Genomic DNA, 10,000 nt, shown 5'->3' on the forward strand with positions numbered 1-10,000 from the left:
CAGTTCTTCTTACCAAAAATGGCCCACTTGGAGCTCTCAATTCCATGGAGCGGCTCAACGAAGCAGCCACTCCATCCTACCTATTTAAATTTTGAGAATAGGTCGAGGGTGTTGCGCCTCTGATGCCTCTAATCATTGGATTTACCCGATAAAACTCGCCCGCGGGCTCCAGCTATCCTAAGGGAAACTTCAGAGGGAACCAGCTACTATTTGGTTTGATTAGTCTTTCTCCCCTATACCCAAGTCAAATGAACGATTTGCACATCAGTATCGCTGTGGGCCTCCACCAGAGTTTCCTCTGGCTTCAACCCGCTCAGGCATAGTTCACCATCTTTCGGGTTTCGATAGGTATGCTCTCACTCGAACCCTTCACAGTAGATCAAGGTCGGTCGATGGTGCAACCCACAAGGGATCCCACCAGTCAGCTTCCTTACGCCTTACAGGTTTTACTTGCACGCATGTCAGACTCCTTGGTCCGTGTTTCAAGACTGGTCGAAGGGGGAGCTCGACAGGCTGATGCCCGAAGCATGCAGTTGCCAATAGGCATGCCATCGAGGTGCATGCTACCTACCATGATTGTGGCGACGACATCTCCTCAGGCATAACGTGACAACTCGGGCTTGGGACGCCGCCGCAATCCACATCGGTCCACGCCCCGAGTCGAGCGATAGATCGGCTATTAACTGTTCCGCATCCGATCGAGACGCATCGCCGGCCCCCATCCTCTTCCCTCCTAACAATTTCAAGCACTCTTTGACTCTATTTTCAAAGTCCTTTTCATCTTTCCCTCGCGGTACTTGTTCGCTACCGTTCTCTCACCCATATTTAGCCTTGGATGGAATTTACCGCCCAATTGGGGCTGTATTCCCAAACAACCCGACTCGCTGATAGCTCCTCGTAGTGCAACAGGGTACGGACATGATGGGGATTTCACCCTCTCTGGTCCGCCGCTGAGGATGCTTCTAAAGACTACAATTTGAATGACTAAACCGCCTGATTCTCAAGTTGGGCTCTTCCCGGTTCGCTCGCTGTTACTAAGGGAATCCTCGTAAGTTTCTTGTCCTCTGCTTATTGATATGCTTAAACTCAGTGGGTCACCCCGCCTGACCTAGGGTCGCAGTTGAAATGCCATCGAACGGAAATTAGGGTCACCAGAGCCCAATGGGAGCAGAACACGCACATGATGTCCAAACAATGGCAAAGTGGCTCAAACCACCACTCATCGTGACACTTGCCACACAAGGGCCCTTGACTTTGGGACGATCGCACCTCAAGCAGAGACACGGGGGGCCAATCTTCGCTCCGTACCACCACCACAAGGGGCAAAGGAGGTGGGGCAACATGACGCGTGATGCCCAGGCAGGCGTGCCCTCAGCCCGATGTCCTAGGGTGCAACTTGCGTTCAAAGACTCGATGGTTCACGGGATTCTGCAATTCACATCAAGTATCGCATTTTGCTATGTTCTTCATTGATGCAAGAGCTGAGATATCCATTGCCGAGAGTCGTTAAGATAGATTCGGTTCTAGAATGACCACACCACACCAAAGGCACAATGATGTCATGTCCTTTCCGTTGTGAGTTCCTTGGCACCGACTGTGCCGGTGGTTATGTTTGTGTTGAATGCTACGAAGGATTGCAGGCCAACCTTTTACAAGGGTCGGGAAGGAAGGAGCTCACGCTCCCACGCCCTACCTTGATGGCGTAATACAACATGTTCACAGGTCTTGCTGGGCTGGTATCGACAATGATCCTTTCACAAGTTCCCCTATAGAAACCTTGTTACGACTTCTCCTTCCTCTAAATGATATGTTTCAGTGGACTTCTTGCGACGTCAACGGAGGTGAACCACCCACATTGCCGCGATCCGAATACTTCACCGGACCATTCAATTAGTAGGATCGATGGGCGGAGTGTACAAAGGGCAGGGACATAGTCAACGCGAGCTGATGACCCGCACTTACTAGGATTTCCTTGTTGAAGACCAACAATTACAATGATCTATCCCCATCATGATGAAATTTCTAAAGATTACCCGGGCTCGTCGGCCAAGGCTATAGACTCGTTGAATACATCACTGTAGTGCATGCGACCCACAACATCTAAGGGCATCACATACTTGTTATTGCCTCAAACTTTCATGGCCTAAACGGCCATAGTCCCTCTAAGAAGTTGGCCGTGGAGGGTCACCTCCACATAGCTAGTTAGCAGGCTGAGGTCTCGTTCGTTAACGAAATTAACCAGACAAATCGCTCCACCAACTAAGAACGGCCATGCACCACCACCCATAGAATCAAGAAAGAGCTCTCAGTTTGTCAATCCTTACTATGTCTGGACCTGGTAAGTTTCCCCGAGTTGAGTCAAATTAAGCCGCAGGCTCCACTCCTGGTGGTGCCCTTCCGTCAATTCCTTTAAGTTTCAGCCTTGCAACCATACTCCCCCTGGAACCCAAAATTTTGATTTCTCGTAAGGTTTATGGTTGAGACTAGGATAGTATCTGATCATCTTCAATCTCCCAACTTTCATTCTTGATTAATGAAAATATCCTTGGCAAATGCTTTCGCAGTGGTTCGTCTTTCATAAATCCAAGAATTTCACTTCTGACTATGAAATACGATTGCCCTTGACTGTCCCTGTTAATCATCGCTCCGATCCCGAAGGCCAACGTAATAGGACCGAAATCCTATGATGTTATCCCATGCTAATGTATCCAAAGCATAGGCTTGCTTTCAACACTCTAATTTTTTCAAAGTAACAGTGTCGGAGGCATAACCCGGCAATTAAGGCTGGGAGTGCATCACCAATAAAAGGGACGAGATGATCAGTACACACCGTGAGGTGGACCGATCAACCCATCCCAAAGTCCAACTACGAGCTTTTTAATTGCAACAACTTAAATATACGCTATTGGAACTGGAATTACCATGGCTGCTAGCACCAGACTTGCCCTCATATGGATCCTCGTTAAGGGATTTAGATCGTACTCATTCCAATTACCATTCTCGAAGAGCCCGGTATTGTTATTTATTGTCACTACCTCCCCGTGTTAGGATTGGGTAATTTGCGCGCCTGCTGCATTCCTTGGATGTGGTAGCCGTTTCTCAGGCTTCCTCTCCAGAATCAAACCCTAATTCTCCGTCACCCGTTACAACCATAGTAGGCCACTATCCTACCCTCAAAAGTTGATAGGGCATAAATTTGAATGATGCGTCGTCGGCACAAAGGCCATGCGATCCATCGAGTTATCATGAATCATCAGAGCAACAGGCAGAGCCGACGCTGACCTTTTATCTAATAAACGCATCCCTTCCAAAAGTCGGGGTTCAGTGCACGTATTAGCTCTAGAATTACTACGGTTATCCGAGTAGCAAATACCATCAAACAAACTATAACTGATTTAATAAGCCATTCGTAGTTTCACTATCTGAATTAGTTCATACTTACACATGCATGGCTTAATCTATGAGACAAGCATATGACTACTGGCAGGATCAACCAGGTAACTTTCCTTCTCGATGCAAAAGCACTACATGAACCACATCCCCAATTGTGCATTGGGTGATGCTACTCCATACATTAATGGCGATCTATCGTTCTTATGCAACAAGTCCCAACCAAAGGATTCAAGAGGACACACACACACATCCAACTTGCCCCACAAAATGTCCCGCATCCTAGAGCACAAACAGTGCACATGCACCACTGATACAGAGAAAGTGGACATATGCATTGTATGCCAAGCCACCTCACAGCAACCACAAGGGCAGGCAAGAGGGACGAAATGAGAGTTAAGGGGAAGCTTCTTTCCATCCAACTAGGTAAGGAACACAGGAACCATTTTCATGCTCTTGACAAAGACACTTTTGGCCCATCGCAACCCATAGAGGTATCTGTGCATAGTAGTTCAATACACAAGCAAAGAGCCCATAACCACAAGAAAAACAATAGCCACTCACATGCATTGCGTCCACTACCGACACAATCCACCACCAAACCTACTACAACGTAATAACGATTTGGTAGAAGAAAAATCAATAGCCCCACTAAGCATGAAAATCTCAACAATCAACAAGGGTCGAGGGACTCGAGATCTATCTCCACCTACAAGCTTGCAACCTAAGTTCTCCGAAGACCCACGTTAATGTCGTATTATAACACTTGCGGCAGGAGACATGTAAACACCTCCCCACCTAGGTGTGACTTAGAAACGCGATTCGCCAAATAGCAAATGCCACAAGACCGAGTATGAGAAAGCTCTCGCAAGCAACAAACCCATGATAATGCATATTTTTTAAAAGAACAAGGGTAGGGGGCAAGGGACATGTGATTTTTCTCCATTTGCAAGCTTGCAACCTATGTTCATCAGAGACCCACATGAATGTCGTATTATAACACTTCCAGTAGGAGGCATGCAAACACCTCCGCACCTAGGCGCGACTTAGAAATGCATTCCTTCAAATAGGAAAGGCCACAAAACTGAGCGTGACACAACTCTTGCAAGCAACATACCCACGAGAATGGAATTTTTTTTAAAAAGAAAGGAGGGGGGGAGGGACTCATGATCTACCTCCACCTGCAAGCTTGCAACCTATGTTCTCTAGAGACCCACGTTAATGTCATATAATAACATTGGCCGCAAAATGGCATGCAAACACCTCCACACCTAGGCACGACTTAGAAACGCACTTCTCCAAATAGCATAGGCCAAAAAATCGACCAAGAAAAAACCCTTGCAAGCAACAAACCCATGATAATGTAATTTAAAAAAAAATAATAATGGGATGGGGGGGACCAAACAATTATTTATTGTGCACACTGACTTGACCAATGATTCCGTGGAACCCATTTATTGGGCCTGTCAATGTAGACAGCAGCCCACCCCTTGCACCATGACCTACATATGACGACAAGCCAAAGAGCAAAGAGGGGAGGAAATGCGTGACTATGGCCACACTCGCAAAAAGTGGTACTAACACAACTGCACATGGTAGGAAGCAAAGCACGTCAAACTACCACGGTGCCTAGATGGGATTAATCAAGGGGACCAACGTGTCATTTCCACGTTTTTCACATGCCATAACTCTCTTGGGCATGCTGTAAAAAAACTAGCAAAAGTGGTAGTAGGCTACGGTGAGGGTGTAGGTGCAGTGTGCAGGCAGCCATACAAACCCACCAGCACGCATTGGCCGGCCAAGGTGCAAAACAAGAGGCTAATCATCTGGACCATCATGCCGTGTTGCTGTCCTTCACATGCTATGCAACTCTTGGGAATGTCATGTGGCTATCGGCATATGTGGCAGCAGCTATGCAGGGAACCATGCATGCCCAGTAGCACGCCATGGCAAGCCACAACATACATCAAAGGCAGTCGTCGGAACCAACACGCCTTGATGGTGATTTTCACATGCTAGGCCAATCTTGGGTATGCCATGCGACTACGGGCACATTTGGCAATAGCTGTGGGGGCACGGCAGCACAAGGCAAGAACCCTTGCGCACCCAACAACCCAAGGTGGCAGGCATCAGTGTGTGACAGAGGGGATGAACATTGGGATGTATTGGCCATTTACTTGTTTTCAAATGCTGTGCAGCTACGAACACATGTAACAGCAACTGTGGGGGCATGGCAGTGGAAGGTAGGGAGCCATGCACACCCAGCCGCACACGGGTGCATGTAGTGGTGTGCGGCAGATGGGCTGACCATCTGGACAGACGAGCCATGTACTTGTTTTCACATACATGCCAAGCCTTTGTTGGGCTTTCTCTGCAGCTATGAGCGTAGGAGGCAACAACTATTGAGGCATAGCAGTATATAGTAGGCAACCATGAGGGCTAGGTAGCATGCCATGGCAGGCGCAACGCACACCAAGGGCCAAATCTTCAAAATCGACATTCCGTGTGGGTGTTTTGCACATGCCATGACACTCTTGGGAATACTGTACGATGACAGACGCATGTTGCTGAAGATGTGGAGGCACAACAACACAAGGCAGGCGGCCATGTGCACCCAGCAGCACACAATGGCAGGCAACTGTGTGTAGCAGAGGGGATGACCGTCGGGATGGACGCGCCTTGTACAAGTTTTCACACACCATGCCTTCGTTGGGCATGCTGTGCATCGATGGACACATGTGGCAGCAGAAGTAGGGGTGTGGCAACGCATGGTAGGTAGCCATGTGCGCCTAGTAGCCCACGGTGGCAGGCAATGTTATGCGACAGAAGGGGGGGCGGCGTTGTGCGACAGAAGGGCTGACCATTAGCAAGGACGTGCACCTTCGTTTGGTATGCTGTGCCGTGACTGGCACATGTGACAGTGGCTATGGGGTCAAGGCACGCAAGGCAGGCAACCATGCGCATCGAGCCGCATGCAGTGGCAGGCCTCGACGCACACCAAGGCCAACTCATTGAAATCGACGTGCTATTTCACTTTTTTTCCCATGCCATGGGTCTTTTGGGTTTGCCTACCATGCCTGCTCATTGTCTGCTACCCCACTATACAGCCCCTCAGAAACCACCCGGGGAGAGTGGCACCCCCCTCCCTTAAGGTAGCTCTTATGCTCTTTGCCCCTTTCCAGAAGGAGACCTGACCCCACCTAAAAAATATACCGGACTATTTTTTGAGCTTCAAATATCCAAATCAAATGAAACTTGGTATAAAATTAAGGAAAATCCATTTATTATTTTCATATAAAAATCATATTTTTTGATAAATATCTATTTATTTTATTAATTTTTTAATATTAAAAAAATATTAAATTCAAAAAACTATGAAAATTTTATTTTAATGTATTTTTCTGAAAACTAAATTTCGGATGTCTTCCAAAGGTTGATAGAATGTTCTGAAAAGATATTGGACCATTCCAACTTATTTTGATATTTTTTAATATTTTATGATTGAAACATTACAAAAAATAACAAAAAAATGGAAATGCGAGGTTTAAGTGAAAATGATTGTACTTTGAGTGCCAAATAGCCAATTGCAAGGCTTTTCTAACCCAAAGGGATGTTTTGCACAACATGATTTAAAGACCCAAACAATGTTGTGCGGGTAAGGCCTTGACGTGTGTAGCAGTTGGTGCCTTGTGTGCAACCGAAGGCAGCAAAGGAGCCACCGTTGCATGGGCCATGGGGACCATGGCAACACCCATGTGTGTGCGGCGATGTGCATGGTGGACTACAGACGTGGGCAAAGAAGTGCAGCAATGCCTGCAACCTTGCTCGTGCCATGTGCTGAAATACCCATAGCATGTGTGGCCATGCCAGCCATCAAGATCGCCACATGGGAGGCCATGCTCGCGAACTTGCACGTGGTAGTGCAGCCATGTGCTATGCATATGCGACCACGCAACGGAACCTTGCTCGTGGTGGTGCAGTCGTGCCTGCAACCGCGTGCGCGGCACGTCTGGCAATGCACGCAACCTTGCGAGTGGTAGGGCAGCCAGGGGCACAGCATGTGCGGCCATGCCCGCAACCTTGCGCGGTCGATAGTGCAGCAGTGTGCAAGACAACCTGCCATCATGCACGCGACATGTGCATCCATGCCAGTAGTCATGCGTGCTATGGCCTGCAACCTTGTGTGGGGTAGCATTGCCATACTTGCACCCGTGCGTGCAACATCGTCCGTGCAGTAAGGCCTTGATTGCGGCCAAGTGCGCAGTAGCCTGCCACCATGCATGCACCTTGTGCGGCCGTGCGTGTGGTACTGCTGCCTTGTGCACTGCCTTCATATGCACTTAGGCACACTTAGGGGGGCATGCGTAGGCATAGTCATGGGCACGTATATGTGCACACTTGCGGCATTCAAGAGCACACTTAGGCAACCTTTGGGGCATTCAAGAGCACAATTCGGCAACAATTGGGCTACACTTGGGTGCACGCGTAGACACACTTATTCAACACATGGGGACACGTATAGGCATACTTAAGGCGACACTTGGGGCATTCAAGAGCACGCACAGGCACACTTTGGTGCACACTTAGGCAACAGTTGTGGGCATGCATGGGAACAGTTAGGCAACACTTGGGCCATTCAATGTGCACATATAGTCAACACTTGGGGTGTTGTGCGGCCATTCAATGTGCACACATGGGCACATGGAGTCAACACATGGGGGCACGCGTAGGCACACACTTGGGCCATTCAAGAGCACATTGTCACGGCTTTAGACCTTTCTAAGCAACCGTGCCGGCAGTTAGCACTTCCACTTGCACTAAGTTAGCCTAACCACCCTTCTTAAAGGACTTGGGAAGAGAAGAAGTGAACACAAGAGTGAGTTTGAGAAGAATGAACTTGTATTGCACTAGAGAACTCTTGAGTACAAGGCTTGAGAACTCACTTGCTTGGTTGAACACTCTTAGTTGGTCCTTGGTGAGTATCTTTGCCAAATGAGGCAACACCTACCCCAATTACAATGGATGGCTAAGATATTTACAAATGTCCTCCATCCAACGGTTAGGGAGGAAACTAGAAGCTTCCTACCTCCTTAGTGGAGCTCTAGAAATCTCTCCCAAAATATCTGCTATGAATATCTTCTACAAATATCTATAATAAAATATCTATTGTTACTTCACCTTTGTAGAAAACTCTAGAACTTGGACCTTACTTAGCCCAATGGCCTAAGTCCATGGGCTTAGTGAGCTAGGCCCATGGAACTATGTTGGGCAGGTCATGACACTCTCCCCCACCAAAATCTGTGATGCCCTCATCACAACCTCCTTGTGATACTTTTATTCATGAGCTGTCTAGCATGCCAGTTGTCTCCCATCTCGTATCGCTCTCTGGTTGCCCCTTCCACTTGACTAAATACTCCACGTAAGGAGATAGTTTGTGTCTCTAGATGATTGGACTAGCAACCAAATTAGCCTCCCTCTCACAAGGAGTAACACCTATTGGGGTTCTTGTTGTTGTCATATAACTTGAGCCTCCTACAACGTCGTTTGGTTGTCTCCGTTCTCTCGTTTGCATCTTCCTCTTCTTGGCATGGATGGCTTGCTCCCAAATTCTCATTGTCTTGCCCTCCGGTCTAAGGGTAAGAAAGCACCTAGCCCTTAGATGGTGTTGGATAACTCTTTTAGACCCAAGGTTCATCTCGACCCCTCAAGCAATATTATGGGGAATTCTTTGGAGTTGATAGCCTTAGGACGCCCTTGGCCTGAGTTCCTTTGCCTCCTTCGTCAAGGCAAGGTTGTGTGTGGCTCCTGTATCTACCTTCGCCTGTGTGGGCTTCGCATTGATGCACACTTTTGCAGACATAAACCCCTTTTGAGTGTTAAGGGCCTTGACCCCTATCTCGGCCCTGGTGGCACCACGTTGCATTGGGGACCCCTTGCATGGTGGCTTTTCCTCTTAGCCCTCTCCCTCCAATAAGGCACTAAGAGCTTTCCTCCTGGGGCAATCCCTAAACCAATGTAGCTCATCACATAGGAATCACTTGTCTCTAGGCTTGAACCGATTCCTCTTATCACGCTTGTGCCTTAGTGCCTCTCCTTTAGACATGTCATGAGAGGTAGTGGCTTCCCTCGCCACTGCCCTCGAACTCTTCCCATACTTCTTCTCCAAATTGAGCTTCCACCTTATTCAACCCCTTTGCATACTTAAGCCTTAAAGGTGGCAACCATCTCCTCTTGGTTACTTACTATGGTGTTGAGAGCACCTTGTAAAGACCCCTTGAGCTCCCCATCTGGCCATCAAGCTCCTCCCTGAGCTCCACATGGCCTTTGAGCTCCTCCCCACTTTGCCTCGGTCAATACTTGCTCCCCTCGAGCTAAACGAGGCCCCATAGCAACACCAAAGTCGATGAACTTACCTTTGCTCCTTCTTTGCTTACTTGTGTAGGTGTTGGTCTCTATTCCACAGATTTAGCTTGCTTGTCTCCTATCCCACAAGCTTGCCTCCCTCACAATTGAAGCTCTTAGCACTTCCACTAGCACTAAGTCAACCTAACCACCCTCCTTAAGGGACTTGGGAAGAGAAGAAGTGAACGCAAGAGTGAGTTTGAGAAGA

At 48.1% G+C, this 10,000-nt stretch overlaps 2 non-coding genes across 2 annotated transcripts in view; both read right to left on the reverse strand.

Annotated features, from left to right (window-relative positions):
• The window catches only part of LOC122062934, a 3,361-nt gene extending 2,244 nt beyond the window's left edge, over positions 1-1,117 (reverse strand). Inside the window, exon 1 of the ribosomal RNA XR_006135148.1 lies at positions 1-1,117. This exon is cut by the window's left edge and continues 2,244 nt beyond it. This is a non-coding gene — a ribosomal RNA (28S ribosomal RNA).
• Positions 1,118-1,349: 232 nt separating this feature from the next.
• LOC122062920 lies at positions 1,350-1,505 on the reverse strand. Its single transcript, XR_006135137.1, has one exon. It is a non-coding gene; the product is annotated as a 5.8S ribosomal RNA (ribosomal RNA).
• Positions 1,506-10,000: the final 8,495 nt, after the last annotated feature.

This window comes from Macadamia integrifolia, unplaced genomic scaffold (genome assembly GCF_013358625.1).
Source record: "Macadamia integrifolia cultivar HAES 741 unplaced genomic scaffold, SCU_Mint_v3 scaffold1146, whole genome shotgun sequence".
Classification (NCBI taxonomy): Eukaryota; Viridiplantae; Streptophyta; class Magnoliopsida; order Proteales; family Proteaceae; genus Macadamia; species Macadamia integrifolia.